Source organism: Vicia villosa, linkage group LG3, assembly GCF_029867415.1.
Source record: "Vicia villosa cultivar HV-30 ecotype Madison, WI linkage group LG3, Vvil1.0, whole genome shotgun sequence".
Lineage (NCBI taxonomy): Eukaryota > Viridiplantae > Streptophyta > Magnoliopsida > Fabales > Fabaceae > Vicia > Vicia villosa.
In genome coordinates, this window is record NC_081182.1 from 93584771 (window position 1) to 93600086 (window position 15316).

Consider the following 15316-nt stretch of genomic DNA (forward strand, 5'->3'; position numbering starts at 1 on the left):
AATTTTTATGTGTATGATTTTATAATACTTGAAATATTATGACTGTACATGATTTTGTATACTTTTTCGTTAATATTAAAAATATTTTGACTTAGTTAAAATATGATTTTTATGTGTATGATTTTATAGTATTTACAATATTATGACTGAAAATAAAATATAACTAAATGGTGTCTATGAAATAGGGTGTAAATAGATATAATTGTTCATTCATAAATGGCGTATTTACACCCGATTTTTACTAAAATAGGGGGTAATTAAGAACATATTTACACCCGAGTTTTATTAAAATAAGGTGTAATTAAAACGTAATTAAGCCCATTTACACCCGATTTTTATTAAAACAGGGTGTAATTAAAACGTAATTACGCTCAGTTACACCCGATTTTTTTAAAACAAGGTGTAATTAAAAACGTAATTACGCCAAATTACACCCGATTTTTATTAAAATAGGGTGTAATTAAAAACGTAATTACACCCAATTACACCCGATTTTTATTAAAACAGGGTGTAATTAAAAACGTAATTACGCCCAATTACACCCGATTTTTGTTAAAACAGGGTGTAATTAAAAACGTAATTACGCTCAATTACACCTGATGTTTGTTAAAAATAACGGGTGTAAATTCGTTAGACATTTCTCACCCTGTGGATATACACCCGCTTTTTATTAAAAATAATGGGTGTAAATTTAATAAAAAACGGGTGTAAATTAACATTTTTGTACTAGTGTAATATCCATTAATTAATATATAGTGGATAGTAGATTGTATAGAAAGACAATTGTAAGAAAAAAGTAATTCTAAATTAAAAAGGTTAAAATAACATTGTTTGTCTACCTTATTTTCATTCTGAAGCACATTGTTGTTCCCCAAACAAAATGGCAACTTTACAAATCTTAAAATTCCGAAATCTGAAATGAAAACAATGGATAAAGAGATATCAAATTGGTTAAAATTAATATCTTATCTTACACTAATAACAACAAAATCATTTGACCAAAGAATCTATAATCCTATGTATATATTTTGGCATTGTGCACTAAAATCTTCCTCTAGGCCCCAATTTCATAATCATTTCTTTATCTTTGAAGTTTCCTCACAAGTTACCAACATTGAATTTTCAACCATGAATTATCACACTCACACACACACACACACAAATTTCTCGTAGCCCTAAGATCCATCTTAATCACTAACTTCATTTCTCCTCTATATAAACCATCATTAACACCACTACTTAACACCAAAAAGAAAAGGTACATACTTCAAAAAATAAAAATGAGTAAAGTGGCATTAATTAGTGTGATGATAGCTTGCATGTTGATATCAAGCTCGTATGGTAAAGCAACTTTGACATGTGATCAAGTAACCGTATGGCTAACTCCATGCATACCCTATGGAACATTGGGAGGGAGTGTTTTACCTTTGTGTTGCCAAGGGGTTCATTCTTTAAACGCTGCTTATAAGACTCGTGATGATAGAAGAGTTGCTTGTCACTGTGTTCAAGATAAGGCTAAGTTAATTCCTTTGATTAATTATACTCGAATTAATCAAATTGGTGAACTCTGCGGATCTAAATGTCCCTTCAAAGTTTACCCTTCCACTAATTGCGACAAGTAAGTTTTTATTAAGTGTAATCATTTTAATTAGAGGTTAAAAATGGTGCATTGGCACTATAAAATACTTTTACACTGTCATCCAAAGAAAATTCATCAATTAGCCATGTCACACAATTAACTTAAAAATATCTGAAAGACTTGACAAGATATATGGTGATAATTGGTTGGCAGTGTAAAACTATTTTACGTGCATATTCTTTTTTCTCTGTTAATTATGCTATTTACCAAGAGATAGAAGTTATTTATTTTGATGTGATTGAGCAGGATTAAATAAGCAGCAAAGAGAGATGCAACATGTAGCAAGTGGTGGAAGATTGTTATATATATATGGAGAAAAAAAATTATGTTTCATTATAGGAAAATAAGTGTACTGATCGTATGTAACGATCTGGTGAATGCTTGGAACAATTATATCTCATATTTCAGCAATAAAAGTAACCTATTATTTATCAAATAGAATGTCTCCATTGACAAATAATTATATAGTTAACTTAGATTGAATAACTTCAACATCCGAACAGGTTGTTGGTTTTTGTTGTTTGGGCTTTTGTTGTGTTTGTCATAAAAAAATCTTCATAATATATAGTGTATTGTTGTTGAATTTAAAAGTTAGCAGAGTGATTGAGTAAAAAATTTAATTAAGATTCTCTTTGCACTTTAAATGATTAAGATGAGGAAGTGACTTGGTTCTTTAGCTACGAGGTTTTTTAACTCCTCTCTAAAGAATGTTAAGTATGTAGTTTGGTTTTTATGAGCTACTATACTAAGAAATATATAAGTAGAATGATAAGAAGAAAAGTAAGAAGATAATCTGTAAAAATAAGCAAGTTTGATTGATTGTTATGAGTGAAATATATAAGACTCTATTGTACGCCAATCACATTTGATGTTGAAGAGTCATTATTTGTTTCACAAAGTAACAAGGTAATATATCCTGACTATTGGTAATATAACCATTGGTTAACCCATGCATTGCTTTTTGAGTTAGTCTTTGTTAGTTGGACTAGCTCCTCGTCTTCTAGATGAAAAGCCTTTGTCCTTAAAGAGAAGCTCAAAATCCTCAAAGTGGCCTTTAAAAATTGGAATCATCAACTGTTTGATAATCTTGATTCCCATATTGAGTCTTTTGGGGTGGTCGTGGGTACTCTTGATCTGAGAGTTGATCAGGGTTTTATTTCTGACGAGATGTAGGCAATGAATAAGGATTCTTTGGACCTTTGGTCCTCCTCCGAACCAATGATTTATAGTTGATCCAGAGATCCAGAGATAGGTGGTTCAAAGAGGGAGATGTTAATACGAGCTTTTTTTATGCCTGAATTAAGAGTATGAGCATAATGAATGCAATCCTAGATCTGAAGGTATGGGATAGTTGGGTTGAAGGGGTTTCTGAGATCCGTCAAGTTGTAGTTGATCTTTTTTCTAATCACTTTAGAGAATCCAACGAAGACCGTCCTCGGTTAGATGTGGTCTCCTTCCATTCTATCTTTGAAAAGGATAATGCTAACCTTACTGCACATTTTCTTTTTTCTGAGATTGATCGTGCAGTGGCACTTTGTGACGGGAATAAGAACTCTGGCCCTGATGGACTCAATCTCCCCTTCCTCAAGAAGTTTTGGCCCCTCCTTAGAGATGATCGATGCAACGCCCCGATTTAATTATAAGTTTAATTAATCGAGTAATTGTTAGCTGGAGATTTCGATCGTTACATATACTTCTCGAAAATATAAGTGTCGAAGAGAAAATGGCTTTGGATGGCCATTTCTGAGAATGTTATTTGTGATGAAGATTTCTAAAGCTGAATCGAGATAAGTGATCCTCGAAGCTTTGGGTGGTCTTCGAAATACAAAAGTTTTAAAACTTAAAGTATTTCGATGCATTCTCACGAGGAACACGTTGCCACGTATCGAGCAAGGTTTGAGCGGGATGTTTTGAATTTTGAATTGTTCGATTTAAAATCGATGAGGACAGGTGGCGTCCTAAGGATTCGAAGCGCATGCATGTGGGCAACGTGGCATTTCGTTAGTACAGGACCGTTAGGGTCGTATTAGTATAAATAAGGGTCTTAGTATCAGGATCCAGCGTGTTCATTTTGTACAAATTACTCACAAATCGCTCAAGTATCAAGTGTTAAGAGAACGAGTTTTCGCTGAGAAATGTACGTGTAACACCAACACCTTACATACGTTTGTATTTCTATTATAGAATCGAAGTATTTTTACATTCCTTTACTTTTTCGTCAATTTTTTCCATTTCTACAATTTACATTCCTTTACATTCTTGTCGAAGTTTTACTTATGTTTATTGTCTAACCAATTTACTTTTCGTCGTGTATTCATTTAGTTTATTTCGCAAGTTATTTATGCATTCCCGTTATAACCTTATAAACCAATAAAAAACCAAGAGAACATGAACCAAATCATCTTGAAAGACAACTTTTCGACACATGTCCTAGGATCAATCTAGTCGATGCTGCGAGTAACCAAAGTATATTTATAACTTGGAGGACTAGCGGTTGTTTACCGGAAATCACCGTAAACAAATTGGCACGCCCAGTGGGACGGTGTCAAAAGTTGTCATTTGAATTTCTTGTTTTTACTTATAGGTTTAGAACATATTAGAACCTTGTATGAACCTTAGGAACGACAAAGTAACCAACAGTGCACAACCAATTCCTAAACGTTAATACAACAAGAAAATGGTCAATTCAACCAGTGAAAGTGGAAACCAAGATCCCCCACAAGGGTCAGGAACACTAGCCACAAGTATAACAAATGCTTCGACCTCTATGCCAGAAGCGCAAGAGATACCCACATCGACAGGGTCCGCGGCCGTGAGTAGTTCTCAGTCCATGCCTAAAACTACATCGATATCAATAGGGACAATACCAATACTTAGTTCGACTACGGTACCACCCTTTACAAGTACAACAGAAATACCACATTTTTCGACAAATTTTGCAAGTCAACCACCACCATTTACCCCAAGACCAACAACATTTGAAGGTTAGAGGCCTTGGAACCCACAATCTTATGGGATGCCATCATTCTATATGTTAGGAATGCAAGGTGCTGGACCTACATACACCCAACCTGGTATGGTGACCTTTTCGCCAAATGCAGGTTCAGTCGGTCGAAGTGTACAAAATCCAGGCCCATCAGGCCAAATGCCTACACTAACCACAAATAACCAAGCAACATTTAAACAAGATATGGATGCAAGCAACCACGATATGGTGGGTGTACTTGCTCGAGAGATGGGTTCGATTTTTTCTCCCTTAATAACAAACATTGCTAGGAATAACCAGGATAATATGGAGACATATCAACGAATATCCACACAAATGAGGCGTATAGCGGATTTCTTTGGAGCCCCCCAAACGTCTACCAGACGACGAAACAACCAGGCTGCCACTCAGGAAGACGAACCAATCTTGAGACCTGTCTTAGATTCAGTTCGACCACCTAGGCAAAGGCCTGGTGAGAGAAATCAAGTGATAAATTTAGAGAATCAAAACCGAAGAACCAATGCTATTCAACAGGAAGTTCCTGAAGAACAGCCTTGGGTAGTTGTGGTTAATAGGGAACAAAATGTTGATGAAGTGATACACAGGGTTAGAAGAGACAATATGGCGACAGAAAATAACTTAACAATCCTGATCAAAAGGATTGTGGCTAATATTGTCCTTAATACTGGACTTCTACGTCCAAACTACACTTCCCCTGTGGCAGACTATATTTTGCAAACCGAATTACCTAGAGGTACCAAAGTGCCCAAGTTTACGAAATTTTCAGGGGATACTAGTGAGTCAATTGTGGAACACATAGCCCGATATTTAACAGAGGCAGGTGATTTAGCAAATAGTGAGAACTTAAAGATTAAGTATTTCCCTAGATCATTAACAAAAAATGCTTTTACATGGTTCACCACTTTACCTCCAAACTCTATAGATACTTGGGCTCATTTAGAGAGATTGTTCCACGAACAGTTCTACATGGGACAAACCAAGATTAGTTTTAAAGAACTGGCTAGCATTAAGAGGAAATTCACAGAGCCTATAGATGATTACTTAAATAGGTTCCGTTTATTGAAATCAAGATGTTTCACAGTTGTTCCAGAACATGAATTAGTCAAAATGGCTGCAGGTGGTTTGGACTATTCAATTCGAAAGAAGTTAGATACTCAATATTTGAGAGATATGGTGCAGTTGGCAGATAGAGTTCGACAAGTCGAACGACTAAAAGCTGAAAAGGCCAGGGCAAATAAGAATTAAAAGAAGGAGAGAGTAGCCTATGTTGAGCTTGAAGACGTCGAAGTCGAAACCTTAGATGATTCATATAGCTTTGATGAAGTTGAAATAGATTTGGCCAAACTAAAAGAGGCACCCCCATATTCTTGTAAATTGCTCACCCCCTCTAATGGAAAAAATCCTGCCGAACCTGACAAAAGTGATAAATTCCCAGAGAAAACATACACTTTTAACGTCAGTAAGTGTGACGAAATTTTTGATTTATTAGTAAAAGATGGCCAGATGATAGTACCTCCTAATTCTAAAATTCCTCCGTTAGAACAACGGAAGAAACGAGGTTTTTGTAAATATCATGGGTTTTTAGGCCATAAAACCTCACAGTGTTTTCTTTTCAAGGATCTAATACAGAATGCTATCAAGGACGGTCGTTTGAAGTTCGCTGACAAAGGAAAAACAACATGAAGGTTGATGCTGATCCCCTCAATGTTGCTGACACCTACTATGCTGAACCTGTTGACATTAACATGATGGATGTGGCTGAGGCTGATATCACGGAGTGGGAGATGGTTTCGACAGGAAAGCAGGCTACTGAGAACATAAGTGACAATAGATCTTCAATACTGAAGTTGAAGGTTCATTTGAGTCAAAGACTACCGAGGGTCTTGTGGAGAAAACTAGTGAGGCCACGGAAGACCTCGGGATGAAGCTCCAGAAAATAAGGATTTTTGAAGTGCCCCCAGCAGGAGTCAATATGGTGAATGTTGGGCAACCTTTATCTGAAATTGAAGAACTGGAGAAATGTTTGGTGAAAGAAAAGGAAAGAGGAAACTATGGAAATCCAAGGGCAAATGAAAGTTTGAAGGAGTATCTTTGGAGGTGCCACGAAAATAATGTTGGACGAATGCTGATGTGTCCAAGATGCTCAATTATGCTGAGTCAAAGGGTCCAGGCTAACTACGAAAGGGCCCAACGAAGCAGAATGCAAGGGCACTGGAAGCAAGAAAACCAATTGCTGAAAGTTTACCCAAGACCTGGTGAAATTATTGTGAGTTTCCTGGTTCGATATCACAAGGCGAAAGCTGAAATCATTATGTGTCCTAGGTGTGGGGCAGCTTATGATAACTTAATGGCAGAATCATTCGAAAGGATATCATTCTCTACTGGTTGGGACGCTTAAGGAATTAATCCCAACATGTACGTGTTCGATAATCGAACATCATTGAAAAGATCAGATAGCCCTCATCCCAAGGCTCGGAGAGTGACATTCAAAATCCCAGCAGAAGTACCCATGGACAGATGGACACAAGCTGGCGCAGGGAATAACAAATGGCGAAGCTTCGACCAAGGTGGACGAACGGCCATGGCATATAGGAAGCAGTTCCAGACGTCAAATCAAGAGATGTACAGGCTCGAAAATTACAAGGGCAGGAATCCAATGTCCAGGTCTCAATGGAGGAGACACCAGAGAATGAAGAAAGCTCAAAAAGAATCTAAGGTAAAAGAGGTTGGAGAATCTAGTAGCACTAAAGTCCCATTTCAGGGGGCAAAGTCAAACAAACCCCCTGTAGAGCGTAAGTTGTTCAGTTTTGAGAATGCAAAGGAAGAGGAAAAGGTGCAATCTAGCCCTTGGAAGGACGAAGACAGGATGAATAATGACTTCGACTCAGACGGAGTTTCGTCTATAAATTTCAACTGTAATGTGGTGTCAGTACTCCTTCATGATTATTATCAAGAGACGGAAGCTGAGGATTGCGAGGAAGATGACGAAGAAGAAATGGCGAAACACGGATCGGTGTGTTACTATGTGCTGAATAATGGTGCTGTTGAAGAGTAGAATGCATTATTCGAAAGACCTGATCAGGGTATGAGTAATCATCTGAAACCTCTTTACATAAGATCCAAAATTGAGAATGTAGGCATCAACAAGGTCCTCGTGGATGGAGGGGCAGTGGTGAACTTAATGCCCCAATATATGTTGAAGAGGATTGGTATGTTCGACACAGACATAAAACCACATAAAATGGTCTTGTCCAACTATGAAGGAAAAGTAGGACATACTTTGGGAGTTGTCCAAGTAAACCTAACTTTGGGTTCAGTCACAAGGCCAACTATGTTCATGGTAATATCAACGAAAGCGAACTATAACCTTTTGTTGGGAAGAGAGTGGATTCATGGAGTTGTTGCCATACCTTCAACAATGCACCAAAGGTTAACTATCTGGAGAGAAGATGGAATAGTCGAAAATATAAAAGGAGACCAAAGTTACTATATGTCTAAAGTAAATCAAGTTAACAAAACAAGCTTCGACAAAAACCTAGCCAACATAGGCCCATGTCATGCAGCGGAGGATATATATTCTCCAAATAAGAATGCTTTGTACTATTTATCTCTTCACCCTAATGGATTTCAGTGGAATAGAGAGATAATGGGAGAGCCTGAGGATGCAGAGCCCATCGAAGGATTACCTGGAACACGACCAACTGGCTGGGACGAAGACGTTGAGTATGCTTGAATTCTCCTTCTTCGAAAAGATTTCGGCTTACATGGCCGAGAACAAAAGAAAAGCGACTCTTGAGGCCGAAATATCAAACATGGATGTCGAATCCATAAAAAAGAATCAGAAGTACCAGGACCAGGGATACACTTTATTCCAGAACCACCTGACGCTAAGATCTCTGACGAACAGGTTTCAAGCGAAGGAGCAGGTCAAAGATTAGATGCAATTTATGATGAAGAACCTTTGGGATTCGAAAAGGATCCAATGGCACCAAATATAAAGATGTTGGATCAAGACCCACTCGAAGAAGTAGATCTTGGAGACGGGAGTCTGAAGAGGGTGACATATATCAACACAAAATTGGAGCCAGCCTTAAAAACAAAGGTCATTGCGTTACTAAAAGAAAATAAAGATTGCTTCGCCTGGGACTATGATGAGATGCCTGGTTTAGAAAGAGATTTAGTCGAATTGAGGTTACCAATAAAAGAAGGGAAGAATCCCATCAAGCAAACTCCTAGAAGATTTGCGCCAGAGATTCTCTCAAAGAATAAAGCAGAAGTTGAAAGACTGCTTCGTTGCAAATTCATTAGGACTACGAGGTATGCCGAATGGATTGCTAATATAGTGTCTGTTATTAAAAAGAATGATTATGTAAGGGTATGTATTAATTTTCATGATTTGAATGCAGCAACCCCTAAAGATGAATATCCTATGCCTGTGGCAGAAATGTTAGTGGATTCAGCCGCAGGCTTCGAATATCTCATCATGCTAGATGGATATTCAGGATACAATCAAATTTTCATTGCGGAAGAAGATGTGTCCAAAACAACTTTTCGTTGTCCAGGGGCAATAGGAACCTATGAGTGGGTCGTTATGCCTTTTGATTTGAAAAATGCTGGGACAACTTATCAAAGAGCATTGAATTCTATATTTCATGATTTTATAGAAACTTTCATGCAGGTGTACATAGATGACATTGTTATAAAATCTATTTCAGATGACAGTCATCTCGATCATATCCGCCAATCATTCGAAAGAATGAGAAAATAGGGCTTGAAGATGAATCCCCTTAAGTGTGCTTTCTTTGTGCAGGCAGGAGATTTCTTAGGCTTCGTAGTCCATAAGAAGGGAATAGAAATTAACCAAAATAAAACGAAGGCCATTATGGATACAAAACCTTTGCCACAAAGAAGGAATTGCAATCGCTATTGGGAAAGATAAACTTCTTGAGAAGATTTATCTCTAATTTGAGTGGGCGTACGCAAGCTTTCTCCCCCTTACTTCGTCTGAAGCAAGGAAGGTTCGAATGGCACGCTGAGCATCAAGAAGCTTTTGATAAAATCAAGCAATATTTGATGCACCCACCCATCTTATCACCTCTAAATGGGAAGAAATATATGAGACTTTATATCTCAGCTTCCGATACTACAATAGGTAGCATGCTAGCACAAAAAGATGAAAATGGCATCGAAAGAGCCATTTATTATTTAAGTAGGGTACTTAATGATGGAGAGACTAGGTATACTGCCATAGAAAAACTCTGCCTTTGTTTATATTTCTCTTATATAAAACTTAAGTATTATATAAAACCAGTTGATGTTTATGTCTCATCTCATTTTGATGTTATTTAACACATGCTATCTAAACCAATATTGCATAGTCGAATTGGTAAGTGTGCTCTGGCCCTTACTGAGTATTCTTTAATCTTTCAGCCTCTTAAGGCAATGAAAGGACAAGTCGTATCAGACTTTATTACAGACCATTCAGTGGTCTAAAACCCCCAACAGTATGTTGAATTGAAACCTTAGAAATAATATTTTGATGGTTCAACGCTCAAGGAAGGGAGTGGAGTTGGCGTACTTATAATTTCTCCTGAAGGAATTCCAATAAAACTCAAGTACAGAATAGAAGGTCCTCTATGCTCCAACAATGAAGCTGAGTACGAAGCCTTGCTTCCAGGACTTGAAGCCTTGTTGGAATTAGGGGCAACCAGAGTCGAAATTAAAGGAGATTCGAAACTAGTGATAAAGCAACTGACAAGAGCATACAAATGCATCAAATAGAATTTGATCATGTATTTTTTCGTGACAAATAGGTTGCTCAAAAAATTTGAATACGTGGATTTGAAATACGTCTCAAGAATAAACAATCAAGAGGCAAATGATTTGGCACAATTAGCTTCAGGGTACAAAGTGTCGAAGGAAAAGTAGAAGAGTTAATCGAAGTAAGAGGAAAGGCAATGGCCACAAAATTGTCTCCAAGTGACTTGGAGAATTCACAATTAGGTTTTGCCAATGAAAAAGAATTCGAAGTATTAAACATAGACTCCCTAGCAGATACAGATTGGAGGAGTCCAATTGTAAATTACTTAAAGGATCCTTCGACAGATACAGAAAGGAAGGTAAAATACAGAGCCTTATCATATTTCTTGATGGGAAATGAATTGTTCAAGAAAACCTCTGAAGGAGTCTTACTAAAATTCCTTGGCGAAGCAAAAGCTTATTTGGTACTTTCGAATGTACACAGTGGGGCATGTGGCGCTCATCAGGTTGGGCACAAAATGAAATGGTTATTGTTTTGTTATGGAATGTATTGGCCCACTATGTTAAAATATTGCATAGAATTTGCCAAAGGTTGCCAAGAGTGCCAGGAGCACGCAAATATTCAACACGCTCCTGCTAACGAATTAAGCTCGATCATCAAGCCATGGCCTTTTAGAGGTTGGGCACTAGACCTAATTGGAGAAATTCGACCCACATCATCCAAAGGTCGGAGATATATATTAGTAGGGATAGACTATTTTATCAAATGGGTCGAAGCAATACCATTAGCCAACGTAGACCAAGAGGCTGTGATTGAGTTCATTCAAAAACACATATTATATAGATTTAGAATCCTAGAGAGTATAACTACAGACCAGGGATCTGTGTTTACCGGTCGAAAGATGCAAGAATTTGCGAAAGAGATGGGGTTCAAGTTATTCACTTCCACGCCTTATTATGCTCAAGCAAATGGACAAGTCGAAGCAGCTAATAAAGTGATAATAGGTCTGATAAAGAAACATGTAGGAAAGAAACCTAAGAATTGACACAAGACTTTGGACCAAGCACTCTGGGCTTGTCGAACATCAGCAAAAGAAGCAACCAACACTACACCATTTCAACTTACGTTTGGACATGATGCGGTACTTCCTGTCAAAATATATCTACAATCAGTCAGAATTCAGAGACAAGAGGAAATTCCCCCAAACATATACTGGGAAATAATGATGAACGAATTGGTTAATCTGGACGAAGAAAGGCTTCGAGCGTTGGAGATGATAAAAAGGCAAAAAGAAAGAGTATCAAGAGCATATAACAAAAAGGTGAAAGGTAAAGTGTTTGTTAATAATGATTTAGTTTGGAAAGTTATTTTGCCTATAGATCGAAAAAACCAAGCTCTAGGTAAATGGTCTCCACACTGGGAATGCCCTTTTCGAATTTTAAAGGTGTTTTCAAATAACGCTTATGAGATAGAAGAACTGGCAGAAGATCATAGGATCTTGAGAGTAAACGGGAAGTATCTGAAAAGTTACAAGCTAGTCATGCACGAAGTTAAGATCGCTAAAACTTAGATATTAAAATAAACATTGTGGGATAAAATGGCGAATACTTCACCAAGATGGCTTTATCCTTAAACAAGGCTTATAATATAAAGTAAGCAAATAATCAAAAGCTGAAATATATTTAATTGCTACAAAAAGAAAAACCCAGAACACATGCATTAACGAACGGTGGTAATACATGCAAACCTAAAATTACAAAAGGGAGCATAACCAAAATAAGTACTAAACATCACTAAAGGATAACAAAGTAAAGGCCCACGAAGATCTACAACATTCCTTTAATTAACCCTAAGATGCAAATCCTCCAGGTTTAGAAAGGGTAAGCTTTCGGCTAGGAAAGCGTCAAAGGATCCGGCTACACGCAGTCTTCGTGCTATTCTCAGTTTGACGAACATGTGAGACAAAAGCCTTCCGTAAGGAAGACAAAAAGGTTTTCCATGACGAGAAATGGCAACAGCTTCGGTGAGGTTCTTGAAGATCATCAGCGGGATGTTGATCTCTCGCTTTTGAAGAGCATATAGCATGAACTCGAGGTCCCACACCATGATGTTCTCCTGATTTTCCTTTCGTGGGCGGAAGTTACCCACAAGGAGTTGGTGCCATATTCTACACAGGAGTGCATTAAAAGCACGGTTAGGGTTAGAGAAAATACTCGCTAAAACATCGGAGGTGGTCTTGTTGAAAGAACCGTCACAAAGAAGACCAGTATTTTCACATCGCATCACTTTGGAAATAAGTGCTGCAGAAATGATGATGCGAGACCCACAAACTTCAGAAACGATAGTCATTTTTCCCTCAGGGTCCATTTGAATGGATGCAAACATCCAGAAATCTGCGAGCATATTTGGATATACAGGGCCCTCCATAATGTTTAGGTAGCTTTTGAGGATTTGAGTGGCAAACATCTCATCTAGATCAATGCCATGTTGTTGAAACTCTTCAGCAGAAGGTTTGTACTCCTTGTGAATAGCAGCGATGATGTTGTTAAAAGTTAGGGACATTGTTGCTGCAAAAGAGAGAGATGAGGAAGATGAAAGTTTGGTTGAATGAATTATAGAAAAGTATGAAGAAATAAAAAAATAGCGGTAAGATTTATATAGAGGTTGATTGCCTTGGAGAATGGTTACGCTTTGAAAGCTTATTGGACCGCGTGTTGGTTCCCGAGGGAAGATGTATAGTCCGCCGTTTCTGATCTGGGAAGTTGGAGTGTAATCATGGAAAACTGACACACGCACGTCTTATTTAGACATTTTGAAAAATTGGAGTCGTAATTAACTGACTATTACGACTTCTAGAGTTGGAACGTCAAATCAAAGGCGAAATGGAGGTAAGGGGTAATTATGTTACGTGTATAGGCTATCGAGGCAATTATGATGACTAAGAGGGCAAATATATTAAATAAAGAGTTGGCTGAGAAAACGTTACTCATGGTATTTCATGATAAAATACATAGTCAAAATAAAGCGTATATATCCATTAATGAGTTCGATTACAAGGGAATGATAAACAGTTGAGAAACATTCTAGAGATTATTACAATTAATCGAAATCTTCAGGGAGACTGTTTTTCATGTTAGAATATTGAGAAGCCAATATGGAAAAACGGCGGTCGATCGTGGCTTGTTATTTCTTCAACTCTTCGATCTCTGGCCCAAATTTTTGAGTCGTTTCGATATGACGAATGCCTGTTTGCACTACTTCGTCCATCTCTTTTTGTTTTAATTGTTGGATCTCCTCCTGACGTTCCTTCGTAATCTTCACTTTCCCTTGGAGACGTTCAATCTCTTTTTCCCAAGATTTGATATTCGTTCCACAAGTCTCATACTCTTTCTGGTATTTTGAGTGTTCGAGCTCTAAAGTATCAACTTTGGAAGATGACTCATTAGCAGCCTTCCACGAAGAGGTTTGAGTAGCTACTTTCGTGCTTAGTTTTTGGTTAACCTCTTGTTTTCGAAGGTTATCTGCTTGAAGCTGATCGAGTAAGAAACCTAGTGAGACAATCACTTGCGAAACTTCATCAGAGACATTGAGTAGGTCTACCTTCTTCAGAATATTTTTCGACCCAAAGCAACTGGTGGCATCTTTCCTGAGAACTTTGATAAGATTAGTTCCAAAAAACTTCTCCTTTATTTTATGAAGAAGTCCTTGGTTGTCAAGTTCTGGGCCGCCATCCACAAAGGTGTTCGAAGAGGTTTCACCTATGATGGACGAAACACTCTTTGCATTCATCATAACTTTGAGGAAGCTCATAGGATTGGTGTTTTTAAGCTGCTCTAATTCAGCTGAAGTAAATGCAGAAGGAGTCTTGGTCGAAGTGGTTGCAGGGGTGACAATTGTCCCAAAGGTTGCATTTTCCTTGTCGTCTGATCGAGGTAAACTAGAGGCTTCATCCCTAGCTTCATTTTCAGGGTTAGTCCCCTCACTTCCCATAGATTGCTCAACTATGTCACCAGTGGTAGATTGTTGAGGGTTGTCTTCCATTTCATCATCTTGATTAATGATTGGAGAGGAGTCATTCGAGCGAGTGCCCTCAGTGTGCTCAGTGGAAGGAACTTTAGTAGAAGGCTCGTCATCTTAAAGAATTAGAGAAAGGATGGGAGAGTTTCATTGAGGAATGCCTGTTATAAAATTACAACAAGTTAAGATAAAAGCTACAAAATAATTGTTGATAGACATCAGGAATATAAGTGTATACCTTGAAGATTATCAAGATCAAGAGAAAACTCTGATGCTTTGAGATCAGAAGTAGCAGTGCCTACGTCGTCCTGCAGATGCAAGGTAAAATATAAACTTATAAGTTAAGGTAAAAATGCAGTGAATTGTTAAAGGACAAGATTCAATACCTTTGCTGGAATATTGTCTGGGCTCGAGTTGTGACTTTCGACAACAGGAGCGTTTCCAACGGTCTTTTGAGGCTGTTCATCTGAGAATACTTTGTCACTCGATGAGGTGGGTTTTGAAGTCCCAGATCCCCTTCCCCTAGCTGAAGAAACAGTGGCCTTTTGTGTTTTCTTCGCAGCTTGCCTAGTATGAGGGGGAGATCCATCCTCATCGTCTGAAACTATTGTGGCGCTAGTAGTCGAAGTCTTCCGTTTAGGAGTTCGTGGAGGTTTCGTACTATGGAAATATTCATATCGAAAAGCTTGAATGATATTCAGAATAAAGGCATAAGTTAAAGTGTAAGAGTATATATCGCTGGTTTCTTGCCAGTATCAGTAGAGTCATCCCCACTAGCCTTTTTGCCTTACGAAGTTTCAGCAATCTTGCGTGCAGCAGCTTCTTTGATACCTTTCTTTCGGCTCAGCGCTATAAGCAAGACAAAAGAAAGTTAGTATAAAGATGAAGAGGG